The sequence below is a fragment of the Camelus ferus genome, chromosome 30 (genome assembly GCF_009834535.1).
Source record: "Camelus ferus isolate YT-003-E chromosome 30, BCGSAC_Cfer_1.0, whole genome shotgun sequence".
NCBI classification, from domain to species: domain Eukaryota; kingdom Metazoa; phylum Chordata; class Mammalia; order Artiodactyla; family Camelidae; genus Camelus; species Camelus ferus.
This window is the reverse complement of record NC_045725.1, coordinates 6,592,027-6,612,208: the sequence shown is the minus strand read 5'-3', so window position 1 is coordinate 6,612,208 and position 20,182 is coordinate 6,592,027. Positions and strand designations below refer to the sequence as shown.

At 44.6% G+C, this 20,182-nt stretch overlaps 1 protein-coding gene across 1 annotated transcript in view; it reads left to right on the top strand.

Moving 5' to 3' along the window:
- The first annotated feature begins 9,689 nt into the window (after positions 1-9,689).
- Positions 9,690-20,182, top strand: part of SOCS6 (suppressor of cytokine signaling 6) — a 29,716-nt gene continuing 19,223 nt past the window's right edge. Inside the window, 2 exon segments of the mRNA XM_032470635.1 lie at positions 9,690-9,922; positions 14,432-14,619. The gene's annotated coding sequence lies outside the window, so the exon portion shown is untranslated.

Sequence of the window (20,182 nt, the reverse complement as noted above, 5' to 3'; positions counted from 1 at the left end):
GGCTGGGCTGCAGGCATTTTAAGGCTTGTCTGGAGCAGAGGCCCCTGTTCCTGCCCACTGCTTGAGTCTCCTCCCAAGGTGGTGGTGCTTTAGCAAGACTCCCCCTGCCCTTCGTGTCTCCTCTTAGTAATTTCCCATCCACTGGCCCCTTCACCCTGATTGTTGGCTGTAAATCCCGGCTGTCTTTTACCGTTTCCCGAGTTAAGCCCGATCGCTTTCCCTTGTTGCTGTCGTCTGGACACCTGCCAGGATCTAGTCCTCCTTACCGTTTTATCAAGTGTCAGAGTACTTTCTCCTTTGATACCCTTCAGGGCAAAAAGAAGTCCTTTGTGAATCTGCTGGCTCCAGCTTACACCTGCAGGTCCACAAAGCCCACCGGTGGCTCCCGTGTCCTTGGCCTGCCACGCTCCGGGGGTGCGGTCCTGTCTCTCCTTTCCGCTGCTGGGCCAGGGCAGCCCTGGGCAGGCTATTTGCATCAACCGCAGGCTCTCCTCAGCTCACGCTCTGACAGCTCTGGTTTTCTTGAAGCTTTCCATTGCTTGGCTTAAAGTGGGGAGGAAGCAGCTCCTTCTCTCCCTATGTGGAGGACAGGACACATGGCCTCTTCTGCACCCTGAAGCCAGGCAGGTTGGCTTATTCACTCAAAACAGGTTCCCAAGCCACTCCCTTTGCCATTCGGGCATAGATTAGCACTTAATGTCAATGGACTTAGCATGGATCAAACTCTAGGCCAAGGAGACGGTAAAATGGGTCCTGCTGGGAAAGCCATTCACTGAAAACACTTCTATGGTATGTATGTACTTCCTTCAAAGAGTATGCCTTTTGATCTCAAGTCCTGTGGCCAGCCACTGCTGAGATGTGACTCGGGACAGGAGATTTATGGGTACTGATTCCAGGTGTGTTCATTACGGTTATGCAACAAGACATTTGAATGCCCAATGACCAATTTTTCTTGCATATCTCACACTTTATAAATGCATCTGCTGTTCATTCAAAACAGGAAAATTAATTCACTGTAAACTGTACTCAGTCTAAATGTTTTAATAATCATTGATTGGTGTCCTTGTGGGTCACTACGCACAGCCTGTGTTTTTGTCTTGGGTGGCTGGCTGGGCGATAGAACTCACCACGATTACACAGTTCCAGGGTCTGCCCCTCAGAGTACTTTTTCTGTAAGGAGATAGATCCGACTTTCAATGCGTTGAAGGTACTTTTTAATCTGTGACTAGTTTCATTCTCAAGAATGAATCTGAATAGTAAATTCCAAGACAACTATCCTAAAATAATTGTTGCCAATCTGGCAGTTCCTAACTTTTGGAGGATCAGTACACGCCACCCCAAATTATGCCATTTTGGCACATTGATTATTTTGAGCTGAAAGCCACAGAGAAACAGCAGGCACAGGCAGAGCTCTCTGCCCCCCTCCTTTCTGTCCAGAAGCAGGGCATCTCTTTTCTTCTGTAAAGATGACATAAACTTCCACTTGTAAGGTGTCGCCTCCAGGAAGATCAGAGAGGCCCTGAGATGCGATGAGATGTGTCTGTAACAAATCTTACTCTTAATTACCATCTATTTCCTTGTCATCAGCCCACAATTTACTGTCCTGGATCCCAAACCCCTTGTCCTTTGTTTAGTCACTTTTGTACAACTTACCACCCTTTCTTAAAGTTGTACACAAACCCCCAAGTCAAATGGTTTCTTTGAATTTTTTTACTCCTTATCTGTGAAGTTGCTGTGCACACAAAAATATTAACATCAATTTAAAAATTACATGCCTTCCCCTCTGTTAATCTGTCTTTTGTTTAATATGCATGACTCAGGAGAAGAATTTAAGAGGTTAAGTTTTTCCTCTTCCACACTTAGGGCCAATATCATCTGAAAAATAGCAGTGGAAAAATTAAAGATTTGCTAAGGAATTAGGTTTTTATTTATGGGGTTCAGGACATAATACCTCAAAATACGGCACCTGGACATGTTGAATATTTTGAGCTGAAGGGATCTGAGAAACGGCGTGTACCTGAGGAAGGTCATAAAACCTAGGAAGGACTCACTAACCTACCTCTGAAGCAGCCCTGAGGTGCCCTCCCTGCACCCAGAGGAAAGGAGCATCTTTATCTCCAAAGACATAGGAACACAGAGAGGAGTCTGAGCAGTTTACTAGCTTAACTCAAGCTCTTTGTCCCACTATCTCTTTCCGCTGTTCATCATACCTGGCGTGAAAACACTCAGGTTTAACCGTTTCTTCAAGTGTTCATTCCCTCACGATGGCTCCTGTGTCACAGAAACCTTATGTTGTTTGTTTTTTTTTTCTTGGTTTAAAGTGAGTCACCCAGTGGTTTAAATTAGTCAGCCGAGATTCAAGGGGAGGGGACATATGGGAGTGTCAAAGAATGTCTCTGGGTATGTTTTATAATTGACAAAACTCCTTCATCTTGCTCTTAAATTAGTTGTACTTACCTATTAAACTCTTAACTCCAACAAAATCCATTCCCTTTACTTCCACAACTTCGATCCTAGTCCAAACTGCCAGCACGTCTCACCTGGGCTCTGAGCTCTTCTCCCTTCCAACCTTGTCCTGCTAAAATCCATTCTCCCACCTTTTAACAATGAAAGCTAGTTTGCATTATCCCTTGATTAAAATACTTGTTACTTCCCATTACTCTTAGAATCAAACGAAAACGCCTTACCTTTGAGCCTTGAGAGGATTTGGCCCCTGGCCCCATTCCAACTTCATGGGTAATCTACCCATCACTTTTCACCGTGTTCCAGCCGCACCAGTCTTCTCTTTTCCTCAAATATGCCAAATTCTGTCACACGTCAGAGAGTTTCCTAGAATGCTTCCCTACCTAGATCTCTGCAATGTCTCACCCTCATCCTTCAAATTTCAGAACAAAGGTTGCCTCCTCAGAGAGGCCTTCCTGGATCAACTCAGGTAAGTATCAGGATCCCTGCCTCAGTTACTATCTCCCCATCACCCAGTTTATTTCCTTAGCAGCACATTTGTTCTCTAGGCTTCTTGGTTCATCTGCTTAATTATTTAGTGTTAACCCCTCCCTCCCCTCTCTTCCTCCAGTTCCACTAAATTAATCTCTTTACGGGAAGGCACCTTATCTGCCCTGTTCATTCCCTTATCCACCACATTTCTGCACCAAGACCTATGCTTACAACACAGTGGATGCTCGATTAATGCTTGTTGAAAGATCTCCTGCACCTAGAACTGTGCCTGGAGCAGAGTACACATCAGGGATCTCAGATGTGCAATGGATGCTTGTAGCAAACAGACTGAATGGCAGCTGCAGTCTGGCTCCACGCTACAGGCAACAGGGTTTGAGCTTCCGCCTCCTCGATGAGATGACTTTGTAAGTTCCCTGTATTGGCTTCTGAGCGCTGCCACAGCAAAATACACCAAGTGGGTGGCTTAAAACAACAAAAAATGTATTATCCCACAGTTCTGGAGCCTAGAAGTCTGAAATCCAGGAGTCGGCAGGACCACGCTCCCTCTGAAGACCTTTGGGGAGGATCCTCCCTCGCCTCTTCCCGCTTCTGGTGATTGCTGGCATTTCTTGACGTTCCTTTGCTTGTAGCTCCAGCACTGCGATCTCTGCCTCCCTCCGCGCCTGGTGTTCCCCTTGTGTGTCTTTGTCCAGGTTTTCCCCTTCTAAGGGTCAGCGGTGGATTAGGGCCCACCCTAATCCAGGATGTCCTATTTTAAGTTGATTACATCTGCAAAAACCCTACTTCCAAATAAAGTCATATTCACAGGTGTAGGGGGTTAGGATTTCAACATCCCTTTTGGGAGATACAATTCACCCCACAATAGCACCTAACAGTACTTACACTGGGGGCTCCAAAGGGGAACATTTTCTTTTTCACCTTTGATTATTTTGTGCCTCCCCCCACCCCTCCTCCCACCCCTGCTTAGATTGGAAGCCAGCCTGAGTCTGGGCAGTTCACTTATCTCAGGCTCTGGTACCCCTTAAGCCCTCCAGGGCTCTTCCTCCTGGGGGCTGAGCCTGATACATAAACGGTTCTGAAACTCCTGGTCCCCAGTTGTTACTCATTTCCTCAAGAGCCTGCGGCTAACACACTGGAATAGCTTTCACGTGACGTGTGCCACGTCAGATCACTGGCCGGATTTAACATTCGCTCCAGTTGTATACTTTAATTGTGTTATAAGCTCGTTTGTTGAGTAGGGAGCTAATCTGGGAATCTAATGACCATCTACAATGTTGCATTTTTCCTTAGAAACATTGAACTGTAAATGGGACTTATAAGCTAAATTACAAATAAACTCTTGGAATGGAATTACATAGGTGAATGGGGAAACACAGATGTGAAAAGTTACCAGTGATGCAAGAATCAAAGAACAGTGGGATAGAAATGTCTAGGTCCCAGGGTAATGAATGACTGATGATGTCTGAAAGAGCTATTGCTTCTAGGAAGATATTTATACTTTAATGACTCCAAATCTAAAGAAACAAAGCTCTAATACAGTATTTTAATTGATGCCATAGAAGGTACAGTATTTTTTTTTAATGGATTGTCAGGCCTTCCTAATACTTCAGAATCACAAGTGTGGGTAAAAGTTTACTTTTCTGAAAAATGCTGACCCTCCTTTGGACTTCGGGATTTTGAATTCAGTAAGTTCTCTTGCCATGGAGAAGGGTTCTTTAAGAAACAGGATTCTACCCAACTAGTGGTCTCACAGTGAGGAGAAGGAGGGATGGGTGCCCTGAGCTTGGCCATGGGAGTTCTGGCTCTCTGCCTGCTGTAGGGAAGAATTCTGACCCCTTCCTCCACTGCTGAGTTAATGGGGGAATTGTCTGCATGTTATTCACTGCTACAGGACCTGCCTCCTAAGATTCCAGAAGAAGCAAATACATGCCATCAATATTTCATGATAATGGCTATTTGCTAGATTTTTTTTTTCTCTTTGCACTAAATCAATCGGGTTACCTTACTCAGTGAGACCTGTAAACAATCAGACAAGCCCTGGATCCTGGAAGTGGAGAGGACAGGATAAAGTGAGGCATTTCTTTTAATTGTCTTCACATAGGAATCTTTGATGTGAAACCGAGAATAGTTGGAATCTGGGTCTACAGGGGACTCTTACCACACAGTAATGATATTTTGCTGAAGTGCAATCTTTTGCACAAACAAACAGGTACCCACCTACCTTCTGCCAGGTCTTCAAAACCCTCAGAGCCAACTGTTCTGGGAGGCAGGCATCATTCCTTTGCCTTCAGCGTGCTGCCAGCTAGCAGAATCTAACTGCTGATTGAAACAGCACAGACATTTTCCCTTAATAATTGTCAACTGAAAAAAAACTGCACAATTTTAAAAGTTGAGACATGTTTTATTCGGTGGCCTTGCAGAGAACTGTAATCTGAGCTACAACCTCTCAGATAGCTCTGAGGGACTGTTCCAAAGACGTAAGGGAGGACCCAGAGTGAATAGAAGTTTTTGCTGAGAAAACTGTAGTTGAACATCAAAAGATTACTGCTAGTCACACCAAAAAATGCAGACATCCCATACTAATGATTTTAGTGCCCTTCTACGTATGGGAAGATGCTAGTGTCTGAGCTCACTGAAATTATTCCTTTGATAGGCATCTTGACCATCTTGGGGCAGTATCCTGCTTTTCTCCTTGTCCTGAATCCCCGTCAGGGGCACCGTCAGGGCTGCTCCAGTGGCTGATGGCCGAATGGCAGGCAATTGCTTACTGGAGTGTAGGCAACATTTTTCTGTCCATGTAATTTATGCTTTGGAAAGCAGGTATCTTTCACTTCCCAAGGGACAAAACAGCCACTCCTATATCTTGAAGCAGATTTTTAAAAGGGTTTTGAAAGCTTATTTATCATCAGGCTATTCTCAAATAGATGGAGAGAGGAATGGAATATTCATATTTACTCATCAGACATTTCTTGAGTCCCTATTGTACTAAGGCTCTTCATTCAAGGTACTAGTCCCGTGATATAAAGATGAGTAAGACACAGGATCTGCATTCAAAAGAGGAGAGAGAATTGTCACAATTCAGGGTAGAGCACGAAGTGTGCTACAAACAAGGTTGAATCCAAGGTGGGGTTTCCAGATAGGATGACTGTCATTTCTGATGACATGGATCTGAACCTTGACTGATGAGGGGTAAGATTTTCAATGCACAGAAATAATCAGAGGGTGAGGGGCGGGGAGATGGAAGAACACTCTAGACCGAGGCAGAGCACGAGTGAAGGCACAGGGCTGGTTCTGCCTGGAGATAGAGTTACCCAGCCTGGCCTGGTACGTGTTACATGAGGAAGTTATGGACTGCGTGGCTGGAGAAGTGGGTTGGGTCTAACTCTCCCTTCAAATGCCAAGGAACTGAGTCACTATACTTTATGTGGAAGGCAGGGTGAACACAGAATTTATTTTCTGAACTGGAACAATTTTGGGATGAAAGTTGTCACTGTTCACATTTATGCCAGAACATCAGTTCTAACCTGGTACTGTCCTGGGCAAACTGGGACGTCTGGTGACACTAGTGATTGGGAAACTCTGCAAGGAGGAGCTTTTGACTGGGAGGAGACTGCAGTGACTTCATTCCAGAGAACAGGCACGCAGGGTGGCGGGGGTGGGGGCGGAGGGGCTGGCAGGCCGAGGACTCTTGTATTAGCTCCCTAGGGCTGCCGCAACAAAGCACCACAGACTGGGGGCTTAACATGATAGAAATACATCCTCTCCTGCTGCTGGAGCCTAGAAGTACAAAATCAAGGTGTCTGGAGGGCCGTGCTCTCTCTGAAGGCTGCAGGGGAGATCCTTCCCGGCCTCTTCCAGCTCCGGGTGTTGGCAGCAGCGCTGACAATACGTGGCTTGTGGGCCCATCCGCCGCTGTGGTCTCTGCTTTCCTGGGATTCGCCCTGAGTGTCTTCACTTGCTCTTCCCTCTGCATGCTTGTCTGTGTGTCTCTTCTCCTTGTACAAAGACAACAATCATACTGGATTAAGGACCTGCCCGACTCCAGTATGACCTCATAACAACTTAACTACACCTACAAAGACCCCACTTTCAAATAAGGTCACATTCTGAGGTTCTGGGAAAGACATGAATCTTCAACCCCATACAAGTACCAAACAGGGAATTTTGAATGAGTGGAGGATCTCTCGTGATCCTCAAAGACAGGAAGGCAGGAGGCAGCAGAACAGGCAATAGGAAGGTGAAGGAGATGTTGAGAGTGTGAAATCTTGCTTCCTTGGGGCCGCTTTCCCCCAGGGGTTCAAAGGGTCCTTTTAGCACTGAGGATGTACGTGAAATACCAGGACGAGGTTGGAAGGTTGCCCACTGCATCCTATCCTGCTTCCATCCAGTTTTCTCAAGTCCGAGCTCCTCTCTTTTCCTCTTTTGGAGGAAGGGAAGACATTTAATTCTAGAAATCAAATCAGGCTTGAAATCGGGAGATGGCAGTTCAAGTCATGACTCAGCTACTTTTAACTTTGTCGCTCGGGCAAGTCATATGATTTCTGTTTCCTCCTCATAAAATAAGGATGTTGAGGATGATCAATAAGGGTCCTTCTGGCTGTGTCAGCTCTGACTTTAGGAGGAAGAGGCAAAACTAGGCTCCTCTGGCCCATTAAGAGGATACTTTCCATAGGATCCTTTGCCATCACCACCTTTTGGCAAGTGTCTCTATCTGACAGCATTTTCTACAGCCAAGAAGTGTTGGAACTTAGCCAAGCATGAACATTTTGATAGTGTATTTAGCCACTACATTATATTAAAGTTGTTGCTGTATTATTAATATTGTTGTCACTATTATCTCAATTTAGTGGTTAAGAGCTCATATTTTGGAGTCAGAGAGACTTAAGTCTGACGTGCAGCTCTGTCCCACAGTAGCTGTGTGGCTTTGGGAAAGTTATTTACTACTTATACACAAGAAGCCGCAGTTTCCTCATCTGTAATGTGGGGATGATGATAATACTGACCTTACAAACAGATCATTGTTCAAATAAAGGAGATAATATATACAAAAGATAATATGTACAAGATAGTATTTACCTGCCTTGCCTGTAAAACATGCATTACGCAGTAATCATCATTGTGGAACAGGTACCAAGTTAAGCGGTTCTGTGAATCATGTCACGTAACCTTCATGACCATTGGTTATAGTTAATATCAAAATATCAAAATCCCCTCCCCCACCCCACTCCCCTCTTCAAAGAAACGGAGGTTACTACTGAGAAACTTGGTTAAGGTCACACAGCTATATGAATTGTCATTGCTGGGATGCCAGACCAGCCAGCTCTCCTGGACCCAGAAGCCCAGGTCTTGATCCTGTCTCCTGGAGGAGTCAGCTCAGCCCATTGGGCGCTCACTGGCCCTGTTACACAGTCTCCAGCTACGTACTGGCCTTCTTTAGATCAGAGAAGGAGACACCAGCACCCCTGATACTGCAATCTACCCCAAGTCTTCTCCTTTGGAAGGGGCTTAAAACAAGAGGCATGGGTTGAGAAGCTTGCTTCTTGTCTAATTACTATTTACTATGGCCACTAACCTCTCTGACCATTCTGTTTCAGTCAACATTCACTGTGATCGGATATCTGAGAATTGAGTGTCATTGAAATCAGGGTAACAGTAATGGTCAGGGTTTAGTAATAAACTCAAGTAAGAACTGAAGGAGACAGTGGTCTGGTGAATCACACATAACAAATGGCATCAGCCTTATAGACACTGTTCGGTCATAAAACAGATTGAATCACCTGACAATCCAATTTTTAAATTATGAATCTAGATTTTGTGTTTAGATGAGAATTGTATACCCCACATGTAAAGGAATTAAGATTGATTACTTGAACTTTTTCCTTAAACAGCTTTATTGAGGTATAATTCAGATATAAATTCACCTTTGAACAACTTTAATAAGACTTTTTCCTTAGCCTTATTTGCTTCCTTTTAAAAAGGTCCATACTATTCAAGACTTAAAATTTTTAAAGCCAACAATAATTTTTAAGTTAGGTTTTAATGATACTTATCTTTAATCGCTTTCATCAAGAGAGAAGTAAAAATTTTCCTGTTGCCACTCATTGAGAAAAATCCAACTTGCTGTTATTGCTATATGTTAGTAGCACGGTTCAGCCAATTTCCAAAGAAATGAGTCAAGTTACCCAGCCGCAACTTTACATCACACTACCTTGGAATTCGGCGGCACAAACAATAGTGAACTATTCTTGCATAAAACCCCACTAACAAGGACTAAATGGAAAAGCAGATGGCTTGAAACAAGGAGTAAGTTTTCTTTCAACAGGCATATTTTACGGTTAAGCTAGAGAAGGTGTGGGGAAAGGCCTGGGCGTGCGGGCTCCTCTGTCCCCGTCCCTCCCTCCCTATGGGGACGAGGCCGGGGTCATCGCGCCAGGTGAGCACCCCCGGGCCGCGTGGGGGCCGCCGCCCGGCCGCATGGACGAGGGCAGGGCCGGCGCCAGAGGGCCCAGAACATTTTCCTTCCCGCGTCAGCCCGGGCCCTTGAAGGGGAGGCTGCAAAGGGCAGGGCACCCACAGGAGGAGCAGCTGCGCCAGAGGGCACCGGCCGGCGGCGCGGCGCCGGACGATGCTGGGACCCCGACTCCCGCGCCCGCCTGGCCCCTGGCCCCGCCCCTCGGCGCCCGGCCCCGCCCCCGGCGCCCCCGCCCCGCGGCCCAGGCGCCCCCGCCGGCCCGCCCCCCGCGCGCCGACGCCCGCCTGCGCCGCGGGCCGAGTGGTGGGCGCGGGGCGGCCGGCTCGGCTCCTCGGCTGCCGCTCCCGCTCGGCCGGCGCCGCGGCGCGCCCCTCCTGGAGAAAGAGGAGGAGGAAGAGGAGGAGGAAGGAGGCGGGAGGAGGAGTTGCGGGAGAGGAGGGCTGAGCGCGGCAGTCGCACCGGCGCTGGGCAAGGAAGCGGAGCGGCTGCCGCCGGGTGAGCGTCTGCGGAGCCGAGCCGGGGGCTGGGTCCGGGCTCGGCTTTCCGCTCCCTCTCTCGGGAGCCCGGGGAACCGGCCGCCGTGCGCCCCTTCTCCTCGGGCCGGCGGGGGTGGACCCGACGCGGGCCGGGCGGGGGAGGCCGCCCGGCGGGCTGAGGCGAGGGTCCCGGCGGCGCGAGGCCCTGCGCGCCTCGGCGGGTCGGCGGGTCGGCGGGTTGGCGGGTCGGCGGGCGGGGGCCGGGCCGGCGGGGAGCGGCGTCCGGGAAGCCGGGCCGGGGAGCGGGCCGGGAGGGCCGAGGCCTGCTTCCGCCGAGCGCCCGCCCGACCCCCCGGCCTCCCCGACCGCCGCGCGCGCCGGGCCGGGCCGCCGCCTTTGTTGCCCGCAGCCCGCCGGGGAGAGGCCGGGGCTCGGCGAGGCCTGGGGCGGCGGCGCGGGGCCTGCGCGCCCCGCACCCCCTCGGCCACGCTCGGACCCCCTCGGGCTCGAGTCCGGAGGCCGGGCGGGCCCGAGAGGCCCAGGCCGCATCGGTGCCGCCGCCCCGCCGGGAGGTCGCGCGGGCCGGGACCCTCGGCCGCCCCGCGCGTGGACGCGCCGCTGGACACCCGCGGACTCGCGGCCGTGGGGGCGGGAGTGTGGAACCGCCCCCGGCCCTGAGACGGGCCTTCGTGTTCAATTCGCCTCAGGTAGTGGCAACTTCAGGGACACCACTGTGGCTCGTTCTGTGTCAGAACTGTTGACATTTCTCAGTGGCAGGTCCTTGCCCCAAACTTGGAATGTGTGCAGTGATCTGTAGGCCAACTCAACATTTAGTCGGGATGTGGTATTCAGGGCTCCTATCCCCACTTTTTGGAATTCAGGGCCAGGTGGGACTATGAGGCAGAACTCAGGCTTCCTGAAATCTATAATGTTGAATTCAGTTCAACAAATGTTCCTTGAACGTCTACCCTGGAAAAGGCTATGCGATGCTTTACTGTGTATGGAGACCAAGAACGTAGTAATCAGTTATAATGTGAGACACAAAACGTTCCCCGAATCCGTTCTTAGTGGACTGTGTTCCTTGGAATAGGTATACTTGTAATCAAAAGTAACCTGCCATCTACTTGAAGGAACGTCTGAGGTGTTCTCAACCACAGGAGGTATACATTTATCTTGACTTTTTTTTTTTTTTAAACCCACCAAATACCACGACATGAAATCTACTTAGTTTACTTGAATGAATGCATTTCAAATGGAGTATTTAGTGCTGTGGAGAATCAGTGTTCCTTAAAGGCATCAGTGGCGTTGTTTACCAAGTTTCACAGCTAAAACCCGAAAACCTAGCCTGCGATCCGCGCCCCCTGCTTTCTTGCTTCTCAGTGCGGCATCACCTGGCAGGGATATGGTGAGTTTCAGAAGTCACCCCTGCTCTGAACAAGATAATGTGGCCTCAGCCCTTTGGTTCCTACATTGTCCCCAGTGCTTTCTTGTTGCTTTTGGGGAAGCTGGCTCACTGACCTTGGACTTAGCTAGGATTCTTAGAAGGACTCACCTGGGATTTGGCCAGTGCTTTCCACTGGCCTGGGTAGGATCATCCAGATTACTCACCCGACCCTTTATCCTTTTCAGAACTCCTTTCAGGGTCTCTTTTGAAACACTTTTTCCTTTTTTCTTTTTAATGATCTTTAAATACCTGCTGAATGGGTGAGAAGTACCTGGCACTGTCCCTTTCGCTCCTGTTTATTGGGAAGACAGGCAGGCCTTAAACATGGCTTCCGCAGGACCACAGGACCCAGGGGCACACCCTTGGGTGTCACCTGGCACCCTCCCCTGGCAGCACCTTGCAGGGAGTGGCAGAGAAGGGGTTTGGGTGCCATTGACCTGGGCTGCGTCCAGCTTAGGCTGTGGTGTGACCTGGGAGGAATGCTCAGCTGCACTGACTGAGCTCCTGCTCATTTCCTGGTTCTCACTGCTCCTTTTAACGGCCCTCTTTTTAGGGAACAGAAGCAAGCATCTTCTTAAGACTGTCTTCTTCGGTAACTTCACCCTTCAGACAAAACTCTGGTAGTTTCCTCCATTGTGGTCAGTTTTTAGGGAACTTTTGTGTTACTAGTATTATCTTATTTTTTTTTGTTTTGTTCATGGAATTAATTGTGTGAACTTATTTAAAAGACATAATATACTCTGAAAAAAGGAACTGTTATGCCCATTTCAAATTTGTGGCAATTACTGTTATTATTTGCTCAGAAATACGCAGTCATGCAAAATGGGTCGATGCACACATACAAATACTGAAGTATGAGATCAAATACCCTGTCATTTATAATCTCATATAATTAATGGATGTGTATGAATCTACTTTAATACTAAATAAGGTAAATAGGTAAATGACCTAGTACTAAAAAGATCATCTTTTGCTGTTTTCTGGGAAATGAAGGTTGTCTGTTTCATTTTTCTGTCCTTATCCCTGACCTCTTCTAATTTTGGAAATTACATATCTGTGGTGCTCAGTACTTTTGTAAAATTATTCCTTTGCAAGGGAGAAATTTATAATATTAGTATATGTCATAGAAGGGGGAATCTTTCTTGTTTGCTTGATTGAAAGAGTTGTCCAGGTGGTAAAGGAGCAACATCAGTTACATGTTTTAAAGTGTATTGAGAGTGAAATCGTCATTAATGTTTTTATGGTTAACATTATGCTGCACAGCGTCTTGGTTTAGCTGATAAGTCGGGGAGGCTTTTGGACTGAGAGCACATTTTACTTTAAACTGAGTTCAGAGTTGTCTTTGATGATTCATGCAGACATTACTTTTTACTTCGTTGGGACAGTTGTTTTGAGTGACTTGGTCTTGTTGATGTTTCAAGAATAGACAGACTTAGATAAAGTCATTTAAGATATCACTTCTCCCTTTGCACATAGAGGACATTTTGGAGGTGTCAGATCTTTAGAGAAGAAGAGCATATTACTAGCCTTGCGACCTTGAACACATTACATGTCCCCTCTGAGTCTTATTCCTCATATGGGGCTAAATGGGGATGATAATCCCTCTGTCAAAGTTACTGTGAGCACGTATGTATTTTGTTCAAAGTAAAGTCCAGACTTTACCATCAGCTACAAGATTTCTGCCTGGTTCTTCAGCTCATCTTGAACAGTCCTCTCTGCTTTAGCACAGAGTTGTTCTCTCTCCTTTCTGTTCCTCAACTTTCCAAGCTGCCTCTGGCTTCCTCATCTTTGACATGGTGTTTCTGTTTGCCATTTGGTGGCTCCTCCCATGGTTGGTTCATTCTCAGATCTTAATGCCAGGGTCGCCATCTCAGAGAGGCCTTCCCAGACTGCCCATCCTAATGGCTCCTTTAGTCATTTCATTTGATCAAGTCGTATGTTTGTGTTACAACATGTTACTAAGTCCCTTGTGGAGAGTGTGGTCTGTGGTCCTTTCCCTTTGTCTCTCTACACATCTCATGAGGCCTGGCCACTGAGTAGGGATGCGGTGTACAGAAAGCACCTGCAGTTTTTACGTTTTCTACAGATTAAAGGCAAAGATGGGCTGTGTGGATCTTAAATATCTGTTGGTTTTTTTATGTTGCTTATTTATCCTATCTGAGCTGGTCTGCTCAGCTGAATAAATCATAGCCCTAATGAGGCCAAAGTTCCTGTAACTACATGGCCTGAATAGCCCCCCACGGGGAGGACTACCCCTACTTGTAGAGCTGTGGCGTGTGTCTGAACTCACACACCCAAGTAGCTGCTTGTGAAGATGCACAGACCTTCTTCACATCAGTTCTCTCCAGCGTGTGGAGGGTAACCACCCCAGAGCATGTTTCTGTTGATGTTGGCTTGTAGAGCTTGGTAGGTAAAAAATCAGTTATCTGGAACCCCTGGGATCCTCAGTTATCTGATGGCAGATTTAAGCAGGAAGGAAGAACTCACTGGGAATTAGACAAGCCAGATACCTAAGTGGCCGATTGAAGGCCGTCTTTCAGAGGGTTGCATGCATGGGTTTGGATTTCAGCACTGCGGCTGTCCTACTTGCCTTATCTGTAAAATAATAATGGTATCTTCTCAATATTGGTGTGAAAATTAAATACTGCATGTAAATGTATAAGCTCAGTGCCTGTAATGTAGCAAGTACTAACAGTAATAATCAGTTTAAAATGTACCATGATTAGTGAAAAGGAGTATTCTGGCTAGTCAGCAACATCTGCAAGACTTGGATTTACTTGTTGAGGAAGCCCTGTGAGACCAAAGAGACAAGAAAAATGGAAATAAAACAGGAAGGAGAATGGGAGTTTGCAGAGTGTTAACAGTGCCTCTATTAGAGTTGTGAGGATTACAAATGGTTACATGTGAGCAGCGCTTGGGTTAACTGGCACTGGGTCATTGCAGTCAGTTGGTGGGCGATGGAGAACAAAAAAGGCACCACGTGTGGCCTTCTGCCAGGTCCCCTGGCTCTTGTTTTCCTAGTGTTTCTCTTAATGTTGTTTTATCAGCCATCACACTGAAATGTTTTCTTAAAATTATTAAAAGGGCGTCACACTTGGAGACTATGTTTGGGGAGCGGTGGCTATCCCATTGTCCCTGGGAGGAGACTCTTGAGTAGTAGAGAAGAAGAAAAGAAGAGACGGCATCTCTCTGAAGGCCTGGGAGACGACCAGTTGTCTGAGCATCAGTAAACCTTGAAGGTGTCACGATGCCATCCTGAAATCTTCCAACAGGTAAATTTGGTCATGTCGTCTGTCTATATACAACATGAGATTTTATTTAATGTACACATTTGTGTTTCAAGTAGCTCTTTTAAGAAGGCAGAGGAATATATGGCTCCTATTAGATTTCTATCAAAAACAATTTTAAGAGTTTAGTGTTACTCTTTAGAACTATTTAGAAAGGTGTATTCAGCAAGCACTATAGATGGCCTGTTATTTGGTGCTGCTTATGGTTGTACTTGCAGTGATAGACATTATTCTGGCCACACAAGTAACACACTGGATGTTGGAAGCAGCAGGGTTAATACATTTTTAAAGTAAGATGAAGTCTTACTGGTAGACTTGTTACTTTATGATTTTTCTTTTGTTTTGATGTTTATAATAATGAAGGTGTTGCTATTAAAATTGAGTTTTGGTTTTAAAAGAAATATCATCATTCCTTTGACAACAGTCATTTTTGTCTATTGACATTACTTTTAAATTTAAAAAATATATATCTAGGGAATAACATTATTACCAAATATCTCAGACTGTCACAGTATATAAGCATATACCAAACAGAATTGTATTTGAATTTTCATGGTTTTGTACATTTGAAGAATTACTGCCTTTTAGAATTGGAAGGAACCTTCTGAAAGTTGACCAACTTCATCCTTACACAGATGATGAAGAAACTGAGACTAAGAGTGGTTACATAATGTGCCCAGAGTCACATACCACATCACAGACAGATTTCAGAATGCAGCTCTTCTTGCCATTGACGCAAGATGTTTTCCTTCACTTCTAGTAGCCAGGGAATTTGGATTTGTGTCTTCCATGGAGGATATCACAGTTGAGCTGACTCTTGGAGGATATTTGGGAAGAGCTTTAGATGGCAGAACAGGATCTCAAACAGGCTGAACAGGAGGAGCTATACCATCAACCTAGAGATTCTTTTCTCCCCTCTCCTGAGTGGGCTTACGTGTTTGCTATTTCTTGGTTTACTTCCTTGATTTGATGGAGCTCATCCTCCTAGTAACTTCCTAGAAAGGTGATGGGGGAACGTGTGTGGATGTGTGTTTGAGACCTTGCATGTCAGGAGACGTCTGTGTTCTAAATATTTGAATACTTGATTTATGCTCTGGCCATGTATAGAATTCCAGGTTACTGTTTTAGTCAGTGCAGAATAGGTTAGGCTGCAGTGGCACGTTGCCTCTGAAATCTCAGAAATGTTTCTTTCTTACTTTCACCAAGTGTGCTGTGGGCCTGGGGTTCCTCTGGCATCTCCCGCAGTTCCCCATCATATCACCCCGTGGCTCTGGGTTCCCACAGCAGATACAGAAGAGAGCTGACAGGTCACGAGCTGCTACTCAAATATTTGGTCCAGAAGTGACGTGAATCACTTTTGCTCACAGTCCTTTGGCCACAACCAATCATATGGCCCTGCAGGGTTGCGGAGGAAATGAAAGCACTCGCGAAGAGGTGCTGACTATAAGTGTGTGCCTGCCGAAAGCACAGTTCCTTGTGGAGTTCTCACATGGCTCCACTGACTTCCAGCTTTCAGTGTTACCGCTGCTTCAGTTGCCATCTCTTCCCAGTCATTTCTGTGCATTTTCTTCTCTTTCTAGAAGTATCTTCTATAGTATCTTCTTATTGTCTCCTAAATTTTAAAATTTCACCATGATGTGCCTGATTATTATTATTTTTTCTTTTTTGGGATCCTTTTAATGTGTAAACTTGTATTCTTCAGTTCTGGGAAAATTTTAAATTTTCTTTTTAAGTTTTTCCCCTTAATTTACTTTCTTTTCCTTACTGAAGCTCTTCTTTTTTGGATGTTGGGCCTCCTGGATTGATGTGTTAATTTTTTTAGCTTTTTCTCAATGTTTTAAGTCAGTTTATTTTTTGCTTCTCTTTTTGGGCTGGGGGAATTTTCTCAGTTTCCCTTCTATTGAATTTTTATTTTGGCTGTAAGAGATTTTGCTTTCTAACTGTTCTACTCCCACTTTTTAATAAAGGACATTTGACGTTTCAAATTTGTGAGATTTTTTCTTAGCCTTTTTTTGTTATTGTTGCCTTCTCTTCTAACAGGCTTAGATTTCAGCTTTGAGTTTGTCTAAGCTGGTTAACACTGTTGTCATTTGCTTTCCAGTTTTCATTGTCCTTATATTATTATTTTTTTTTTTTTGGATAGTGGAGATAAACATATATTTCATCAGAAGCTCATCCAGAATTGTTTGTTCTTTTAGTACTTTTTGTTTGTTTTGCTAGCATCAGTGAATATCAAAGTCTTTTATTTTGGGGGAAACCCAAATCTCATTTTTCTTTAAATATTTTCAGTATGTTTTCAGTTAATGCTGTCATGAAGCCATACTTATGTCACTGAACTTTGTCATATAACTTAGTTTATGAAATGCCTGCTGATCTGTGGTGAGTAACATGAATTATTTTAAGTTGGATCATTTTAAAAGCATCAAGAGATTCCCCTCTTTGGCAGCCTATAATAAGTGATTACTTTTGACAGTTAAGCATCATTTTACAATGGGTATAACCTTTTCCATTTTGTAAGATTCTTATATTTGCTTAATAGGGCTGATCAGTCATTTGAATAATTATTGCTCTGCAGGACCCCCTTTATCTCTGATGATCAATGAATGAGATTTACATTCGCTCTTAATATACATTTAATAAATCTTTTGTGGATTACTTTTTGTATCCCAAATCTGATATTCCTTATTTGGATATACTTATATAAAAATGAGGAAAAGATTATTTTAACTAAAGGCTCTTATTCTCTAACACAAATTAAGTGAAAAACTCTTATATGTTCTATGCAAAAGCATTTGAACACACAATTAACAAATTGCTTTTTAAATTGGAACTTTTGTGTTAAGACCTAAAGGCTAGAAGCAGTCAAAGCAATTGCTTTACTTTTCACTTATTTTTATGTGTGTGTTGCATTTAGAAGTTAAAAATTTTTGCTTCAGTAGTTTAATATATTTGAGAGATTTTATGTGTAACAAAGTATATTTTGAAAATGAAAAGTAATGGAGAAATTTCATGATTATACTGTTTGGTACAACACCCGTGCCCCAGAATAAAAGTAAATAACAAGCAGATATTTGGGCCCTACTTAATTGTCGGTAGTTTGTCAAAATTCTTAAAGGATCTTACCTACTTGGTAGTTTAACCAATAGTTTAATACTTCCTCAAAGGCAGTGAAAGTGGTGAGATTGTTTAAGAAATTTGCAGTGTTTTTAGCTAAAACATTGGTAAGTGCCTGGAAAAGTATAAAAATGTGTACATTTAAAAAATTACTATGTCTGTGTGTAAGGACAGTGATGAATTGGTATATAGGTGTACTCCTTTCTAAATCCAGCATGTTAAAATCTGAATTAAAAAATTGGGGAGTGAGGTTATTTCATTAATCAGTCTTATAAATCAGTTCCATTAAGAGTTTAAATGATTGAATTTATGAACATTTGCTTTCTATTCAGTTTAATAGGAAGTATTGAACATAGTTATAAGAGAAGATAATTTAGAAGTGCTCACCTGAAAGTTCTCTGCAGGTTAAATTTTTGAGTCTCTGCATGTTTTAATTTTCATTGAATCAGATAATTTTAGAGCTTGACATGTTTTAGAGATCAGCCTCTTTATTTTATGTGGGAAATCTGAGACTCTGGAGGTTCACGCATTGTCACACAGTACACTCAGTGCTACCTTAGATTCTTGTACATAGCCCACAAGGTGGGAGTTACTTGAAAATTTATTAGCACTTTTGCTGTAATTATAAATTCATTCTTAATTTTAAGTTAATGGTAACTTTAAGTCCATTTTTCTTAACTTGGTTATCTTTAAATATCTTTATCCACCTTTGTAGCCATGAAAATATCCATACTGCTTTTTAAAATAAAGCTTATTGTGCTGAGATCTAGAGGCTTTAAAAAAAGTCAAAGCAATTTTATTACATTTACTGTATTTCAGTTATTTAGTAAAGAGTTGGAGATTTGACCATACTCACAAGCTGTCAAATTAGCCAGAAACAGTTTCATGGTTGCTTCCAGAAGACGTGAGACTCCTGGGTCAGAGGTAAAGGACTTTATTACCCAGGATAGTAACAGTGACCAGACAGAAGGTTGGCATCTGATGCCAGTTCCCTGATCACCAGGGCCATGTTGAGGAAAGACTCAGGGGGATGGAGGATGGCGAAGGAGAAAGCAAGGAAACTAGGTAGGAGGCTGTTGCACTAATGCAGGCGAGGTAGGACCACAGCTGGCCCATTGTGGTGACTGGATTCTGCGTAAGTTTTAAAGATAGGGATTGGGATTTTGTGACCTGTTAGATGTGGAGTGTGAGAGAGAGGCACCACGGGTGATTCTGAAGATTTTGATCTGAGCAGTTAGGATGGAGGAGCCATAAATGCAAGTGGGGAACACTGCAAGTGGAGCAGGTCTGGGGTAGGATGAGTTTGGTTCTGAACGTGCTAATCTCAGGTATCTGTGACAGCGAAGCGGCAGAGTCAGGAAGGGAGCTGACTATAACTGGGCTAAATAAAGATACGAAAGTTCGGGGGCGGGTGGCACATCAGCGTTATTTCATGCACGAGTGAGTGGCACTGCTGAGGGACGTGGGTGCAGGTGCAGAAGAAGTGACCGCTGTCTGAGCGCTAGCTGCCCCACCATTGAGAGTAGGGGCAGTGGTGTGAGACGGAGTGATCAGCTATGTCAGGGCTGCTGGTAGAGCAGGTAGCATAGGACTGAGCTGATGCTGGATTTGCAGTGGGGACATCAGTAGCACCCTTGACAGGAGCAGCTGTGTGATGGTGGTGGAGTGGGTCTCTGGTGTGGATTGAAGAGAAAATGGGAAGAAGGGAATTGTAGTCCTCGAGGATGCATGATGGTCATGTGTTTCTCCAGCCACATTCCCTGTAAGGGTGCGAGCCTGGCGCAGGCAGGATTTAACTGATGTGGTTCTGCCAGGAGAGTTTTTTAGAGTGAGAATGGGGCAAGGGAGTTGAGGGTATGTGCTGCGGAGTGGTGATGATTATTCATGGAATGTAAGTTGAGTAAGGAGGGAAGAGGGTCATTGAAGAGCTGGTGGGGTTTCAATCTTGTTTAAACTTTGAATGCTTCAGTCTGCATTATATATACACCAAATAAAATGTAATGTCAGATTTGCAGAAAGTTATTTAGGGTGGGTTGAGGAGAAGGAGGAAGCTGTCTAGGTGCTAATAATACAAAAGTAATAAAATATTCTTACCTGTTGATTTACTGCTTTTTTGTTTGGTGGTCACGGTGTGTCTGAAAGCCAAGAACAGGTCTTGCATTTTGCTCTAACCTGATGCTTTACTAAGCCATTCCCTTTCTAAAAGTACCTTAAGAACAAACAAGCTTAGAGACTATTCTTACAAAAACACTCCATGTTTATTACAGAATATTTTGAAATAAGGTATTGAAAATAATATTTACAAAGTTTCCTGCAATCCAGTTGACAATTATGCTGTATTTCTTTCTGGTCTGGTTTTCCTCCCTATTCTTTCTACATAATTGAGACCACACTTTACATACGATTTTGTTTCCTGTGTTTTTGTACTTAACAA